Source organism: Hemitrygon akajei, chromosome 11, assembly GCF_048418815.1.
Source record: "Hemitrygon akajei chromosome 11, sHemAka1.3, whole genome shotgun sequence".
NCBI lineage: Eukaryota > Metazoa > Chordata > Chondrichthyes > Myliobatiformes > Dasyatidae > Hemitrygon > Hemitrygon akajei.
The window spans coordinates 56893010-56911710 of record NC_133134.1 but is presented as its reverse complement, the minus strand read 5'-3'; the positions used below and the strand labels follow the sequence as shown (position 1 = coordinate 56911710).

General features: G+C 41.5%; 1 long non-coding RNA gene across 1 annotated transcript in view; it reads right to left on the bottom strand.

The window, feature by feature from the left end:
* Positions 1-272: 272 nt before the first annotated feature.
* LOC140735643 (uncharacterized) overlaps positions 273-18701 on the bottom strand; it is a 61728-nt gene continuing 43299 nt past the window's right edge. The window contains exon 3 of the long non-coding RNA XR_012100787.1: positions 273-549. This is a non-coding gene — a long non-coding RNA (uncharacterized lncRNA). The remainder of the gene's footprint in view (positions 550-18701) is intronic.

The window sequence follows — 18701 nt, the reverse complement described above, 5'->3', positions numbered from 1 at the left end:
GGAAGCGAGAAAGAGGAAAGGGAAAGAGAGACAGAAAAAGAGAAAGAAAATGAAAGAGTGACTGAGAAAAGAGAGCAGATGGAGAAATTGAAAGAGAAATAAGTGAAAGAAAAAGGAAATGAACACCAGCAGAATAGGATGCTGCTCTGAGGAGGGCCTCTTGCTGCCCTGGGAATGCACATTCTCCATTGTTTCCAAATAAAAATAATAATGCCTGGATAGAAGGAGTGTACTCTAACCCAGGAACACACATAAATACCAAGTACATTTATTATTGAAGTATGTATACGGAATATAAGCTTGAGATTCATCCCCTTACAGGCAGTCACAAAACAACAGAACTCGTTTTAAAAAATTGACTGTCGAACACCCAATGTGCAGGAGAAAAACAAACCGCGTAAACCATAAAAGAAAGCAAGTAACAACTGGAACTGAAGTTCATGAAAGTGAGTCCACAGCCACGAAACCAGTCACAGCCGGTCCAGGAGCCTGTTGCAGCCCACAGCCTCAGTTCATCGCAGAGACGAGTCAGCCTCGTGGAACAGGGAGCTGAAAAGTAAAGCAGAGTGAGAGGTGACTCAGGCTGAATGGTTACAGAATTGCTCAAATACTGGCAAAAATATGTTTCAAACTTTGCAGTGATCTTGAGTTATCACCAAGCACAGAACCAAGCTCTTTTGCCCAGAGTCTGCCCTAACCAAAAAGTGCCCATTTATACTGATCCTACACTGATTCCATTTTGTTCTCCTCATATTTCCATCAAGTCTCTCCAGATTCTATTGCTCACCTACAGGGCCAATTTACAGTGGTCAATTAATCAAAGTCAAGTAAATTTACTATCAAAGTACATCTATTCATTTTCTTGCAGGTATTTACAGGAAAATAAAGGAATACAACAGAATTTATGAAAAACTATATATAGACAAGGCTGACAAACAACCAATGTGCAAAAGGAGACAAATCGTGCAAATAAAAGAATGAATAATACTGAGAACGTGAGCTGTAGAGTCCTTGAAGGCGAGTCTCCATGTTGTGGAATCAGTTCAGGGTTGGTGCTTAGTGAAGTTATCTACACTAGTTCAAGAGCCTGATGGTCATAGGGTAATAATTTCCTGAAGCAGATGGTAAGGAATCTAAGGTTCCTCCTGCCTGACGGTAATTTGCACTACTAACTTGCACATCCCTGGGATGTGAACAGCTCAAGGAAGCCCACGTGATCAATGGGGAATTTACAAACTCCACTCAGCTGAGGCCAGAGGTCAGTATTGAACCTGGGCCAATGGAGCTGTGCAGCAACAGTTCTGCCAATTGTGCTACTGTGCTGGAAATGCAGAATTAATATTCTACAGATCTTCAGTGATGTTGTTCAGCGGTGAGGAAAGGAAAGAGAAGCAAAGCAGAAAGATACTGTTTAATATGTAACTGACAGAGGCACAGATGACAAAATTAATGCAAACTTTATTTTATTTTTTTGTTTATTTGCTCAATCAGAACCAACGTCTCAGTTTTAACAAAATGGTAACTGCCGCCAGTCGAGTTAATAATTTGAAGTCTCAGTTAATTAATGATAAATTTCCAATACTGTTGTTTAGCACAGAAAATTAATGTACCCTAGCAAATTACACGTACTCCCAACCATTGTTTCCAGCATGCCAAAGTACAAACTTCTGCCTTTTTTAATGATAACTTGCCTTTCTATTGAGTGTTAATATCCATGAATTTTTCACAAGAGCAGTAGCAAACAGCGTTGAGCCATGAAAGGATCTTAAAACAGGAAAGGGGGAAACATCAGAATTTGGAAGGTGACTGAAAACACAACTATCAAGTACAGATTGATTAAATTCAAGGGTATACAAGATACACATACAGTTTTAGGGTTACAGTAAGGAAGGTATTTGTAACCTGGGTGATAAAATTGATATGTCCTTGGACTGGGAACCAATGCTGAGTGGTAGGTGAACAGAACAGTGCAAAAACTAGGATGCCTGGAACTGGTTCAGCACAAGTTTAAGCTGTGTGGAAGATGGGAACTCAGATGTGTATTTTGAGGCCTGGAGGTTTCCAACAGCGGAGAGACACAGCTGCAGTTGATCACTGCCACAGAGATAGTTGTTGTTGGCACTGGTGATGGAGAGAAGGTGTATTTAATCACAGGATCAAAGGTCAAATATAGAACCAATGTAACAATTAAGCTGGCCCGTTTTCAGGTTTTATTATAGACCAAATGCTTTTCCCAGTATTTCATTAGAGTGAATTTCTGCTCATCCAGTTCTGGGAGCCATGTGAACAGCTGGACAAATCAGAGACTGCAATGGTTTGAGAGCAGGCATGATGAGTGTTTATATACCCATTTTCCTGGAACCTCCTCCTAGCAAAGCAAAAATGGAAACTCGTTCGTACCACTGGAACCGAACTTCTGAGGTCGAGAGAGTGGAACTGCTATGGTGCAACGGCTTTTCCACTTATAAAACAGGTCTCCTGTCATTGTTGGATATGACCGTACACTTGTAAAGGATGACGTATGAGTTACAGCAGCAAGTTGTTTGGTTGTAACATGTTTATTCTGCATGTACTCCAGCAACAGCACGAGCTCCCCTGCTATTGGTTCTCAAATGGAGGAGCACCGACTGCCAGGCAACTCAGTATATCCATATTCCTGTAATATTCATTCTCACACTTGAGAACACTGTTGTATCCACACCCTGTTAAACTACCAACACCGCAGTCTGGCTGAGGCCACCCAGAATCACTTCAACTACCTTAAAGGGTTTGTGCCAGATTTCCTCACATTACAAAAGCATGACTTTTGTGGATCCATACACAACAATAAACACCCTTAAATAAAACAGTCTTGACAAAAGCTCTCTGCAGTAATCAGACATCATTATCACTGAAGAACACAGGCTGCCAGTTTCACTGCAGGCGGCCATTTAAGAGCTTTGGAAACAGACAAGCAATCACTTCTACTTACATCTGCGCAACAATTTAACTATGTAATAGCCACTAATACTTCAAGCCCATTGAAATCACCCATGGAGCATGGGACATTCTGATTCTGTACAATTATTGCTAGGTAGACAAAGGTGGTAGATAGATGTTCATGTTAATTGGCCTTCATCAGCATCATTCATCGTGCAGGTACGGTTACTGTATTGGGCAATTTTGTTTATTTTCTTACTTATGGACTTGAGCCATCCGTAAAACTGGAACTTGCTCGGAACACTACGGAGGCCTGTAGACCATTAAAATTGTAAGTTCTAGTATACTCGTACTTGTTTATCTTTTTGCCTCACTGCTCTAAGGTGATGCATCACTAGATGCAGATGTAAGTTTGTTGGATCATGATGAATGGAAATCTGCAAATTCACCAAAACTGTCCCTTTCTTGCTTTTTCACTTATTTCCACATTACCTTGTGACTCATGTCAAGATCTTAACCCTTTGCTTAAAAATAGCAGAAAATCTCTATGATAATACTTTAAGTGTTTTATTTGATCTGGTTATCAAATTTTTAAAAATTTAATCATTTTTATTTTTATTATTTAATTTATTTTAAGAGTTTTTAAAAAAAATGCTTCTGAATGCAAGGCTCCCATCCAGTATTTTGATTATCTTGACAGCCTGCAAAGCTGGTGGCATAGCACAGCATTTGTAGTTGAAGCATCCGAAGCAGGCTATCAGCTTTGTCAAATTGGTTGGAATAGCCTGCATCCAAAACTACTTGGAACTTGTCCTCAGTTGGGTGGAGTATTTTTAAGATCTGTCTTACAACTGAGATGGAGCACATCCAAGGAAACAAAAGCAGATTTCTTTCCAGAACCATAATTATGCTTCTTCAGTCATCAAAATCCACATTCCAGGTTCTCTTCCAATCTCTTCTCTATCTCTCCGGTCATGAAACTATCATATAGGCATCCTATAAGACCTTTGTTTAAACTGTACATTGTCTTCTGGAATAAGCCTGTAGCTGAAGCCATCCCAAATTTTAGTTTGTTGTATTGGAAGAGTTCAAGGTGAGTGCTGGGACATACAAAGACGTAAATTCAGAGCAGGAGCTGACCAACAAGGCCCTCAAGCCTGCTTCACCATTCTATAAAATCACCATCGATCTGACTGTAACCTCAGCTCCATATTATCATCTGCCCATAGTAACCTTTCACGCAAATTCTCAGCTTAAAGATGCTGAGAGATTTTCCTACCAATCTGAAGTATTCCAAACACTCACATCCTTCTGTGAGATAAAAGATTCCTTTTGGCTGTTTTAAATGGGTGAACCCTTTTTAAACATTGATGCCCTCTAGATTGTCTTACAAGAGGAAATAGTTATCACATCAAGATCCCTCAGGATCTAACAAGTTTAAATCAAGTCCTCTCATATTCTTCTAAACTTCAGTGAATACAAGTCTAGCCTGAGTCACTTCTCACAATGAGGCAATTTGTCCAAGTATTAGACTAATGAAACTCTTCCCTTCAATTAATGTACATTCTTCTTTAAATATGAAGACTAAGCAGGACATAATATCATTAAGCCATTGAGCATGCGTGGGCGGGGCAACATCTCTCCATCTAAGGAGGATTAAACGTCTAGCCAGGAGAGAAGCAAAAGATAATATTCAACACTTAGTCGAACTCAAACGTATATCTGTCTCACCCAAAAAAACCAAACAAAGCAATTAAAGGGTTAGGTTCTAAGTGGTGATTCAGAATATAGGATAAAGTTATGAAGACATCTTTCCAAAATTTCTCTAAGCTAGGACAGGACCAGTACATATGAATAAGAGAGGCCTCGCCCCTTTTGCATTTATCACAAAGAGGACTAATATTAGGGTAAAATCGAGATAATTTAGATTTAGACATATGGGCTCTATGAACAATCTTAAACTGTAAAAGGCAATGGCAAGCACAAAGAGAGGTTGAATTAACCGCTTCATTATTCAGTTCTTAATTCGGATATAAAGTTCCATAAGGTCTGGGGACCTTTTATTGAGTACTTTCATAACCTTCCTCTTAATTAAGGTTTTTTTTTTCGGTCCCTTGCTTTCAGCTTTTTTTTGGTAGTAGGCATTATTATCTTCTGTTTTCAAGTGTATTTACAGTTTTGGGGGTTTGAATGTCCTGATTTATATTCTCTATATTTTGTTGTGGTTGGTCTGGAGTTTTTTTTTGTTGTGGGGCTTGGGGAGGATACTAACTTTACATGACTTCAATTTGGGTGTTTCTCAATTATCTTTTTTGTATTATATTATTATTGTATGTTTATTTTTGCACTGTATTAATTTTCTTCATTTTGGTTTGGGGTTTTTTCCTATCTGTAGTGATGTAGAAAATGCATAAAAAAACCAATAAAAAAAATATGAAGACTAATGATGCACTTCTGATGTGATTTCATCAATATCCCATCTAACCAAAAATTACCTCCCTGACATTATGTTCAAATCCAATAACTTTCCTATTTATTTTCTGCACCTGCGAGTATGAGCCACGCACTTGCTTTCTCTCTGCATTGTATTCTTGGTTGCACGTTTATTATGCTTATTGTGGTAACTAGTCACATGAGTGGGGGCATGATAAAAGCAAAGGGAATAAGTTAAGTATTTGTGCTTTGTTCTGGGCATTTGGGAGCTGGAGACTGACAGACGTCATATCTTTTGTTGACCGTTTAAGTTCACTTAGTTACACTTAATTACATTTTAGTTTCTAGAATGTTTGTTTTGCTAGTTGCTGATAAAGGATCAAATATAGCTCTTTGACTTTAGGAACATTGTTTTTGGAGTGACTGGAGGGCACATCATACAATGATATCAATCCATGGGGGTCACCAGCAGCAGCAATTGATTTGTTAGAATTGGCCACTACACTGCATAGTAGCCTTTTGTGAATCATGTACTAGGACACCCAGATCCCTCTACATCTCTGAGCTCTGTACTTACAGACTATCCTTTTCTACATTTCTTTCTGATGGACTGGATTACTGCATATTCCCACAATATATTCCTTTTGCCAGATTTATGTGAACTACGTATATATATCTTGCCCTGTTACAACCTTATGTTCGCTATCATTTTGCTTTCCTACCCACGTTCATGTAGCAACCTAGGTGTTTTTGTCTATGGAGGAATGGGAAAAATCTAAAGTCAATTTCGACTCAAAAACTCCTGCAAGTAGGGATTTATTATAGGGAAAAGTACTCTAGATTTTAACTTCTGGCAGTTGTTCAGGGTTGACAGATAGATTGTCTTATGATCAGTTCCAGAGTAAATGCTCATGAGATTTTTGAAAACAGATCTTTATGTTATAATTACTGTTGATTTATTTCCTTCATTTGTCATCAGACTGATTGGGAAAACAGTTTGTGACAACAGAAAACATGCTGGAAACAATCTTAACAACCAGATTGTCTCCAACCACTAAATGCATCATTATCATGTCAATACCTCAGAAAATATCTTGTTTATATAAAACAGAATGGTTTCCATACGTCTATGTCTGAATCTGGCAGCGGTCGATACTTCTAAACTGATCAAGAAGAATAAGTGGATGTAAAAACCAATAGCTGTTTCACACTAATATAGAGGAAGTGAAGATAATACACTGCGGGGAACACAAATACAAATGTAACTGCTGGGTTACTTCTACCAATAAACACAGAATGCATTCAGTTTATCTTGTGAAAGAGATATTTAAGGTTAGAGAAGGGTTTTTATATGGTGAATGTATTGCAGTGTTCAGTGCCTGCCAGCAAGACCAGAAACAGTGTTCATAAATATAAGGCCATCTAACAGCAAACTCAGGAGATGCTCCATCCAGTGCTATTAGAATGTGGAACTTGTTGTCAAGGGAGTAATTAGGGAAAACAGCATGAATGATCCATCAGAGATGGAATCCAAGCTCATGTGAGTGACAAACTGAAGTCATCAAAATGCTGTTCAGGTTATAGAGAAATTGAATATGCCACAAACTCAGTACAGAATATTGAGATCCTGTTTAGATGAGGGGCAATAATCTATTGTGTGGTGGATCACAGAAGCAGCCTGGCCATGTGGTAAGGAGAGGAGATTTCCTGAACATTCCAATAAATATTTTATTGACGTATCCCTCGTTTGACTCCTCTCCCAACCTCACTTTTGTGAGAATCTCAAGGGGACTAATATCCTTCCTGGAAGGTCAGCCGAGCCAATGGAGTCCGATTCACAGCTGTGGCTGGGAATGGTGAAGCCATCGGCCCAGAGCAATGGCTTGTGGGTCAAGCAAGGAGAGTTTGTATTGTCAGGACTACATGAGATTCAGAAATTGTGTGCTGAATCTGGTACCAACAAATGGGGACTGACGTCTTAAGCTGTTGGGGTAATTTCTGACTGGGCTTCAAGTTTCCAGATGGACAGCAGAAGAATGCAAAAAGTTTTTTTTAAACGAAAATGGAGCTGAATTGGGCTGTGCCCAGTACATCGAGTAACTTTGCAATTTGCCTATTGCCACAATAGGTCAACAGCAGATGCAATATCAATGGCTCTTTACACGGCTTTAGACCACCTGAAAAACACAAACACCTACGTCAGGATGCTGTTCATCGATTATAGCTCAGTATTTAATACCATCATTTCCACAATTCTGAACCTGGGCCTCTGTACCTCACTCTGCAATTAGATCCTCGACCTCCTAACCGGAAGACCACAATTTGTGCAGATTGGTGATAACATATCCTCCTCACTGGCGATCAATACTGGTGCACCTCAGGGGTGTGTGTGCTTAGCCCACTGCTCTACTTTCTATATACACATGACTGTATGGCTAGGTACAGCTCAAATACCATCTATAAATTTACTAATGATACAACCATTGTTGGTAGAGTCTCAGGTGGTGACAAGAGGGCGTACAGGAGTGAGATGTGCCAACTAGTGGAGTGGGGTCACAGCAACAACCTGGCACTCAACATCAGGAAGACGAAAGAGCTGATTGTGGACTTCAGGAAGGGTGAGACAAAAGAACACATACCAATCCTCATAGAGGGATTAGAAATGGAGAAAGTGAGCAGTTTCAAGTTCCTGGGTGTCAAGATATCTGAGGATCTAACCTGGTCCCAACGTATATAAGCATTTATAAAGAAGGCAAGACAGCATTACTTTATTAGGAATTTGAAGAGATTTGGTATGTCAACAAATACACTCAAAAGCATCTGTAGATGTACCATGGAGAGCATTCCGACAGGCTACTTCACTGTCTGGTATGGGGGGTGGGAGAGGAGCTACTGCACAAGACTGAAAGAAGCTGCAGAGGGCTGTAAATTTAGTCAGCTCCATCTTGAGTACAAGCCTACAACATACCCAGGACATTTTCAGGGAGCGGTGTCTCAGAAAGGCAGCATCCATTATTAAGGACCTCCAGCACCCAGGGCATGACCTTTTCTCACTGTTACCATCAGGTAGGAGGTACAGAAGCCTGAAGGCACACACTCAGCAATTCAGGAACAATTTCTTCCCCTCTGCCATCCAATTCCTAAATGGACATTGAACCCTTGGATACTATCTCACTTTTATATATTATTCCTGATTTTTTGCACATTTTTAATCTATTCAATATACATATACTGTAATTGATATATTTTTTTAAAAAATTCTATATGATGTATTGCATTGAACTGCTGCTGCTAAGTTAACACATTTCACGACACATGCCGGTGATATAAACCTGATTCTTATTCTGAATAAGCAGTAAGCAGGAAACTGGTGACAAAACCTTTTGATAAACAGATACTGGCACTAATAGATTCAAATGAATAAATTTACAACCACATATGTTAGTTTCAGTTAATTCACCAAATCTTCAATCTTCTGCTCTTTATTTGCTACTTCTTCATTTATAGAAACAGCAAGAATGCACCCGAGAAAAGACATGTGCTCATAATTGGATTAGGTATTTGGAGATGAAGATCTTGCAGGTAAAGTTACAGAGGTGTAGGGACTAATCAAGTAGCTCTTAAAAAGACTGGCACAAGTACACCATTTGCCATCTCTGGTGTGCACTCTTTGATCTATCTGCCGGAACCAACATTCACCCAAAGATGCTGGGATTAGAGATACTAGAGAGCAGAGCAATTGAGGCAGGGAGGGGAAGAAAGAAGAGGGAAGGCTGGAAGAAGGAGGTAAGGGAAAAGAGTGCAGAGAGGGGAATGGAGTAGAAGAGTCAGATTCAAGGGGTGGGGTGAGTAAGAAGGGAAGAGATGAGGAAAAGGGGAAGGGTGGGGTGAGGGTTCTGAGGGGGAATTTAGTGATGAGAACACGAGCATTGTAAAGGTTACTTAGACTACATGGATAGCAATATAGGCCTTAAATGGGCAATGGGAATCTCGGGCAGCGTGGAGTAGCTGGGCTTAAGAATCTGCTTCTCTGGTGTCTGATTCTATGATTCATAACTCATACTCAAGTGTGAGCCCAACATGATAGCCTGTTTCTCCTGATTCAGACAATGGGGTTGAGAACTGAAGGGTGGGAGCAGGGAAGTTTCATGGGGTTAGGCAACCAGTCACATGGGATTTCCCTAGAAACGCAGCAAAGGCTGCAAAACTGTGGTCTCATGGAATGTCTAAATGAATACAAAAGGTTTAATCCTGTGGCTGGATCCAAAGTTGGGATGGGAAGAGCGAACAGGAATGAACACTTCAAAGATTCAAAGTACATTTATTATCAAAGTAGGTTTGCAGTATACAACCCTGAGATTCATCTTCCCGACTGACAACAAAGAAACCATGGAATCCATTCAAAGAGAAACATCCAATTCTACACACACACACACACACACACACACACACACACACACACACACACACACACACACACACACACACACACACACACACACACACACACACACACACACACACACACACAACAAATCACAACAAAAAGAAATGAGCAAAAAAATACAAATTGAGCATATTCAACTCTGCTCAGTGTTCATTATCTGCAGGTCGCCCCTATTCAAAATCACCCAAAATAGCAACAAAAAAAGGAGCAATCAGAAACTCATTGTAACATGGACTAGTGTCCACAAACCGCGTTGATTAAACCTTACCCAAGACCCAGGGCTCTGGCATCATCCTCCACTCAAGAGTCAGAATTTTCCTTATTTGTTTTTGGGTTCTGTGCATCACTTGTGAGGCCAGCATTTATTGCTCATCACTGATTGCCTTAAGAAGTTGGTGGTAAGTCACCTTCTCAAACATCCACAGTCCTTCTGGTGAAGGTGTTCCGATACTCCAGATGGTGGGAGAGTTGCAGGATTAAAGAAAAGGCAACACACACAAAATGCTGGTGGAACACAACAGGTCAGTCAACACCTATGGAAGTGAATCAACAGTCAACGTTTCAGACTAAGACCCTTCATCAGGGCTGGAAAGGAAAGGGGAAGATGCCAGAATAAGAAGGTGGGGGGAAGGGGAATGAGTGCAAGCTAGAAAGTCAGGTGGGTGGGGGAGACAAGGGTAAACCAATATATTTCCAAGGGTACAGCCATTCCCATGTACTTGCTGCCCTTGTCTTATGTGACGGTGAGGCTGCAGGTCTAAGAGGTGCTGCTGGAATGGCCTGAGTGAGTAAACATGGTGAACTTTGTAAACAGTGCACACTGCAACCTTGGTGCTCTGATTGGTGAAAGGAGGAAATGAACCCTTGAATGTTTAGGATGGTAGATGTGTGCCAATCAAACAAACTGCTAATCAAGGATGGCATACAGCTTCTTCACAGCTGTTGCAACTGCAGTCATCCAGGTACAGGCTCACCTCACTCCTACCAAGGGCCTTGTAGATGGCGGAGAGGATTTGGGTGGAAGGAGGCGAGTCACATAACATGTGATACCAAATCTCTGGCTTGCTCTTGTAGTCACGGTATTCTCACGGTTGACAAAGGAGGGCCTGGTCAATGGTAATCCTCAGAATTTCGGTGGCATGGTACTCGGAATTGTTAATGTCATGGATAGGTGGTTAGACTCTCTTGCTGGAGATGTCATGACACTTTTGTGTATCCGGTGTAAAGTGTAAGGACGACTGGAAAAGAGAGGTGGTCCAGGAATCAAAGTGGATTGATGACAAGCCGCAGCTAAATTGACACCTCTTAAGTAGGTTTGAGGGATGAAGGGGTTAGAGCTGGTAAAGTTTAGCAAAGATATGCTGGTAATATCTGCATAACATTTCTATTTGTAAATTATTTGCATTTGTAATAACTACATTACAGAACATCAAACAAGAGCTAACCTTCTATGTTACTCATTAGGTAATGTGTAGCCAAGGTGCATATTTTTGTACACACTGTCCTTGGTCCTTAAACACAGAAGAGATAAGCTCCTATCAACAAATACGTTCTTGAAAGCAGAACAGGTCATTTTAATTGTTCACACTTTAGTGTAAAACAAGATTCTGTGTGTTGTTTTATTTCTCTCTTGTTAGTGCTAAGTTACTTTCATACTGTACACCAGTTTTGAATCTGAAGGAAGTAGGATTTTCAGGGCTTTAATGAAGAAGACCAAGTATGCAAGGGTGAAAAGACAGCCTCTGTGGAAAACCTCTGCTTCTGCACTAATTTCTTAGAAGTAGAATATCTAAGCAAGCTGTGATGTGCCCATGAAAAGACAAGAGACTGGAATGTGGAGCGACTAACAACCTGCTGGAGCAGCCTCTGTGGGGGAAAGAAACTGTCAATGCGTCAGGTTGAAATCCTGCATCAGGACCTAGAGCAGAGAGAAGAGAGGGGATGGCAAAATACTTATCGAGTTTGTCCATCATTTCTTTGTACCCCATTACTTTAAGATTAGATTAAGAGAAGATCAGCTTTATTTGTTACATCAATATTGAAACATCAAAACATACAGTGAAATGTGTCATTTGCATCAAAGAACGTGTTGTGCTGGGGGCAGCCTGCAAGTGTTGCCATGCTTCCGGCACCAACAAAGCAGATCCACAACTTACTAACCCTAACTCATACGTCTTTGGAGTGCGGGTGAAAGCCTGGAGTGTCCAGAGGGAACCCACACAAGCACAGGGAAAATATGCATTCTCCTTACAGACAGTGGTGGGAATTGAACCCCAATATTCCAATCGCTGGCATGTAAAGTGTTACACCAGTGCTTAGCGTGCTGCTCCTGCCTCTCCAATGTAATTTTCCAGTCATCCAATGTACAGTCTTGCCTCTCTTTTATGCCTTATATATCTGAAAACAAAATTGGTGTCCTCTTTTATATTATTGGCTAGCTTATCTTCATATCTCATCCTTTCTCTCCTGATTGCTTTTTAGATGTCTTCTGTTGGTTTATATAAGCTTCCCACCCATTTTTGCTGTATTGTATGTTCTCTCTTTTGTTTGTATGCTGTCTTTGACTTCCCTTGTCAGGCACAGTTGTCTATTCCTCCCTTTAGAATGTTTCTCCTTTGGGGTGATCCACTCCTGTGTCTTCTGAATTACTCCTAGAACTGCAGACGTTGCTGCTCTAGCATCATCCCTTCTAATGTCCCCTTCCAGCTCCTCTCTTGTGCTTCATTAGTTACTTTGACTCAGTAATTCATCAGTGTTGCCTGATCTGAGATATTCCTTTAGTTCCACTCACCCCCACCACCTTCCCATCTCCACCCCCCACTATTTTCTCTTCTAACTTGTTTGTCTCTTTCAAAGGGACGTGAACCTGAAGAGTTAACTGTTTCTTTTATTCCCCACAGAGGCACAAGTGGCTGCATGAACTGCTGAGTGTTTCTAGAGCAAACTGTGCGTTTTCAGTTTGCATAGGAGATCTAGAGTTGATACAGAGATGAAAAATAACTTTTAATGAGAACACAGAACAGTACAGCACAGTACCAGCCGTTCATCCCATGATGTTGTGCCCATCTTTTAACCTGCTCCAAGATCATTCTAACAACTCTTTCCCACATGAAGTTTCAGGTATAGTTAATATATTAAAGAAGTTGAATTAAACTCCCCTACTTGGAGTAAGACCATAAGACATAGGAGCAGAATTAGGTCATTCAGCCCACCGAGTATGCTCCGCTATTCCATCATGTCTGATCCCAGATCCCAGTATTGATTGAAATTCTGGTTGCCACATTACTGGAAGGATGTGGAGGCTTTGGAAAGAATGTGGAAGAGTTTTACTAGAAGGCTGCTAGGATTAGAAGGTATGACTATTGAAGAGGTTGAACAAACACAGATTGTTTTCTCTGGACTGTTGAAGGCTGAGAGGAGACCTGATTATGACCCTTCAATTAGGAGAGGCATAGATGGTGTAGAAAGTCAGAATCTTTTTCCCAGTGTAGAAATGTCAACATCTCGAGGAAGATGAGGGGGAAGTTTAAAGGAGATTTCTGGGGTGCTGCTACTTAGTGCAGAGGCTGAAGAGAGTTAGACTACGCACATCAATTCTCACAACGTTCTATAGGTGCGCAGTGGAGAGCATCCTAACATGCTGCATCACTGGTTGGCATGGGAACTCCATTGCAGCAGACAGAGCGGCTCTACAATGGGTGGTCAAAGCTGTCCAAAGCATCACCAACACCAGCCGACCCACCATCAAGGACAGCAATATCATGAGAGATCCCACCCACCCCGCTCATGGACTGCTTGCCCTAATCCCATCAGGGAGGAGGTTACATAGCATCCAGGCCAGGACCACCAGGCTTAAAAACAGTTACTTTCCCCAAGCAGTAAGGCCTATCAACGTCCCCACCCCCCCCCCCCAATCCACACACCCCATCACTGTTACTTTATCATTTCCTATCACAATCACCTTATGTACAAACACTCCTGTATCCAACATCAAGTTATGTACAAGTAATCAATCTGTGTATATAAGCTATCATATGTATTTATAGTTACTGTTTTTTAATTGTGTTCTTTTTCTTAGTGTGTTTTTATATGCTGCATTGGATCTAAAATAATTATTTTGCTCTCCTTTGCAGTTGTGTAATAGAAATTGCTTTAAACGATCTTGAATCTAATTTTTTTTTCCACATAGAACGGTGGGTGAGGAAATGGACTGCCAGTTTTAGTCTTGGAAGCAGATACAATACTGATATTTAAGAGACACATCAATAGAAAATCACTACCCACCCCCAGCAGCAGTGGTGAAAAGCTTTCCAAAATGCTTCCTTAGGTGCACTGATGTACAACGTGATCTTGGGGTGCAAATCCACAGCTCTCTGAAAATGGCAACACTGAGAGATTGGGTGTAAAGGAAGTGTATGGCATGCTTCCATTCATCGGTCAGGTTATTGAGTATACGTTAGAAAACAGTGTTGCACTTGGAGCACTGTGTCCCGTTTTGGTCACCACATCACAGGAAGCCGATGGAGAGTTTGGAGAGGATGCAGAAGAGGCTTATCAGGATATTGCCCTGATTGGGAGTATTAGTAAGAAGAAGAGGATGGACAAACTTGGATTGTTTTCTCTGAAGCACTGGAGATGGAGGGGTGACCTGATCGATGTATTTAAATAATGGAGAGACATATTTCGGGTAGATAGACTGACTTACTTCTGGTAAGATGGTGGCGCGTTTGGTCGCAGTGGCTACTACAGGGTCAACAAAGGCACTACTGTCGTATTTAAACATACTTTTAATGATTGCAAGATCCTGTTCTACATTAAGAACTTAAAGTGCTGCAGGTCTACACCATCAGTGAGTTGCTCGCTGACGGAGAAAATGAAGGAGCTCCACAACGTGCTGCTGGCTGAGTCGAAGGAGGCTTACAGTCTACTAGCGAGTGACCATCTTGGTTGCTATTCATGTGACCACAAGACCCTTTGGACATTGTTAACGTGACATGTCACAAGTTTGATTCACTGATTTGTTGGCAGTGAGCAGGGGCAGACGGCAGGGGAGCTGTGTGGCCTGGGTCACAGCAAGGACTCGACCTCAAGCCATAGTATCACCTGTTTACAATTTTACAGCTGCAGGGAGAGAGGTGTTGGAGCTGGTGCGCTCCACTGGGGGGGTGGTATCCAGGCTGGCATCACTGCTGCCCCTCCCCCCCAGTATTCACTTGGCAGAAGACATTGTGGTCGACTGAAAATTTGAATGGACCCAGGTCTATATCCTATATGAGCCTGCTATATAGGACTGAGCCTCAAGCCGGTGTTGCCTGTTTACAGCTGTCAGGGGAGAGGCGTCAGAGCTGGTGTGCTCCACCGGGGCGGCGTGGCGCAGCATCGGAGCTGGAGTTGGGGTTGCCATCCCCACCCCCCACCCCCAGAGTTCACTCGGCAGAAGACAAGCTCTATTGTGGTCGACTGAAGATTTCGATGGAATGTGTGAGTGTGCGTGAGAGTGTGTGTGAGTGTGTGTGTGAGAGTGTGTGTGAGAGTTGTGTGTGAGTGTGTGTGCGTGAGTGCATGTGTGAGAGTGTGTGTGAGTGTGTGTGAGAGTGTGTGTGAGTTGTGTGTGAGTGTGTGTGCGTGAGTGCATGTGTGAGAGTGTGTGTGAGAGTTGTGTGTGAGTGCATGTGTGAGAGTGTGTGTGAGTGTGGGTATGTGAGAGTCTGTGTGTGTGAGTGTGTGTGAGAGAGTGTGTGTGAGAGAGTGTGTGTGAGAGTGAGTGTGTGTGTATGAGTGTGAATGTGTGTGAGTGTGTGTGTGTATATGTGTGTGTGTGAGTGAATATATGTGTGTGAGAGTGTGAGTGTTGCAGCATTCAGGCTGGAGTTGGTGCTTCCCACCCCCCACCCAGCCACCATCATACATTTTTGCACGGCAGAGGACAAACTATTGTGGTCATCTCCAGATTTCTGCTGGGTTGGATGGCTTGAGTTCAGACTCTTTTATAGCATGGCTGTATCTTTCTATCTTATATATGCTATATATGCATTGAGACTGGTGGTATTGTGTTTTACACCCTGGCCCCAGAGTAACGCTGTCTCATTTGGCTGTCTTATTCACAAGTACTCATGTGTGGTTGAATGACAATTAAACTTGAATTGAATTGAATAGTCAGAGCCTTTCTCCCAGGGGAGAAATGTCAAATATTAGAGGACATGCACTTAAGGTGAGGGGAGAAACTTTAAAGGTGATGCATGAGGTATGTTTATTGACACAAAGAGTGTTAGGTGCATGGAATATGAAGTGCTGGAAGCAGGTACATCCCATCATAGAACATGAAACATAGACGGACTCTTGAATAGGTAAGGCACAGAGGGATATGGACCATGCACAGGTCAGCACAGACATTGTGGGCTGAAGGGTCTGTTCTTACGCTATACAGTTCTATGTTCTAAGAGGAAATTAGACATCAATCCAGTGGATGTGATCTAAATAATTTTAAGTTCAGGGCTTGTGGTTTCACCTGTACAGGTGATGGTTTAATGAACTATTCAGCCCAGTTGGTGCACTGCCACACTATAAAAGAGAGACTCATCACTGGAACTGCTCCTCTGGCTCCCACAGGTTGGTAGGAGAAGTACCAGTTACACCTAGACCGGTCCAGTGCAGAATTAAAAGTAAAGAGGGCCTCCCATTAGCCCCAAACCGCCATCAAAAGGGTCTCAGAGCAGAATATGAGAACACTCACTGCAGTTGCTCTATGTGCAAGTGAGGAAGCAGTCCCTGTTCACATTCCCTGTTAACCTCCTCTGTTCCACAGGAAATAGATTCAGCCTCTCTTGTCCTTTCTCACACCTGAAACTCTCCTTCCTAGGCAACATCCTGCTGAGTCTCCTCTGCACTTTCTCCAGTGCCATCAGTGTGGTGATCGGAACTGTGCACTGTATTCCAACTGAGGTTTGGCCATTGTCTTATAAAATTGGAGTACAACCTCCTTGCTCTTGCATTCAGTACACCAACTAATGGAGGCCAGTATCAATATTGACTTCTGTAGTATGTAATCTATTTGCATTCACCTTCAAAGATCTTTGGATTTATACACCAAATTCCCTTTGTTCCTTAATATCCCTGGGACCTTGTAATTCATGATGCATGTCTTATTCTCATTAGCGCTCCCAAAATTTTCATTACCATTATCTGTTTTGCTACCTTACTTTATCACCTTGTATTTTCCTTCATATACACTAGAACCCTCCTCTCAACTATTTGGTTCACAACTTTTTCTTCAGTTTTAGTTGACCTGGAAACTGGTCACAATTCAATTCAAGTGAGGCTAATTCTAACAGTCCTACAAATGTGATGATAAAGACCAGGGCTATTTTGTTTTGGTCCATATTGGGATGAATGGTCAAGATACCTATCTATAACATTCTTCACTGAATGATTGATAATTGGTTAATTAATGATTATATATATATACACACCGAGATACAGTGAAAAACTTTATTTTGCATGCCATCCATACACATGGTTTCACAACAGAAGTGCAGTGAAGTAGACAATAAGGTGCAAGAGCCAGGACAAAGTAAGCTGTGGGGTCAGGAGTTCATCTTTATTATTCAAGTGGTCCATTCAATAGTCCTACAACAGCAGGATAGAAGCTGTCCTTAAACCTGGTGGTGTGCTTTCTCAACCTTTTGTATCTTCTGACTGATAGAAAGGAGAAGAAGAGAATGTCCAGGGTGGGAGGAGACTTTATGTTAGCTACTTTTATGAGGCAGTGAGAAATGTAGACAGAGTCCATGAAGGGGGAGGCTGTTTTTTTATTGTGAAAGACTGAGCTGTCTCCACAACTCTGAAAATCCTTACAATCTTGGGCAGAACGGTTCATGTGATGCATCCATACATCTACAAAAATTGGTGAAAGTCATCAGAATCATGCCAAATCTCTTCAGCCTTCCAAGGAAGTAGAGTGACTGGTATGCTTTCATGACCAGGGTGTCTATGACATTGGACCAGGACTAGCTATTGGTGATGTTTACACCTATGAACAATCTATCTCTCTTCACAGAGCATTTGGACTTTTCAAGTGCCTGACTGGGAGAATAGGAACTTAGTGGGTCTTGAATCCACAACCCTCTGATTCTTAGGCTGTCCTATGGCCAACTATCAACAACACAGGAGAAATAAGTTTCCTTTTTAATTTTCATATAACTTTTCTATCTATTGTTCGCAAAATATCAGAAACGGGGAAGGAATAGAGATTGATTGACAGTCAAGAATAATCCAAAAGGAAAATGAATAACTAAATAGCAACTGGGTGGACAGTGAAGTTGTTCAATCGATACTACATGGAGATAGGTCCTTAGAAAACATCCCACCAGAATTAGCATTTCTAACCTACACTCCAGTCCTCTACATCCTATTGATTTTCTTTTACATCAAACAGAATTGGCATATTTAAAAAAGTCCCTCCTCCAGTGGAAACAGTTCTCCGTGGTGGTGAGGACACATCTGAACAGGAGGCAGACTAAGTTGGTGGGAGTAGGGGGGAATGAAATGATGAGGCTGATGGTGGAGGAAAGGAGTGGGTATGGATTTTGTTGAGGAACACAATAATAGTCAGATACAGTAGATTCCCTTTCTCTGAAGATCACTATCTATTATTATAAGGGGAAATCATTCAGCAAGTGGTGGAATGGCCTCCATGTATATCTTGAGGAAATATAGAAACTAGAATTTTTGGACTGAGGAAAGACAGTAACAGTGATGTTCACCAACCATCAGCTGCTGGAATAACTGTTTTCATTGAATTTTAGGTGGACAGGATTAATAGCACACAACTTGGAAATGTAGTGAACAGTGAGGGAGACGATGACAGATTTCACAAGAACATAGATAGGGTAGTGGAATACGA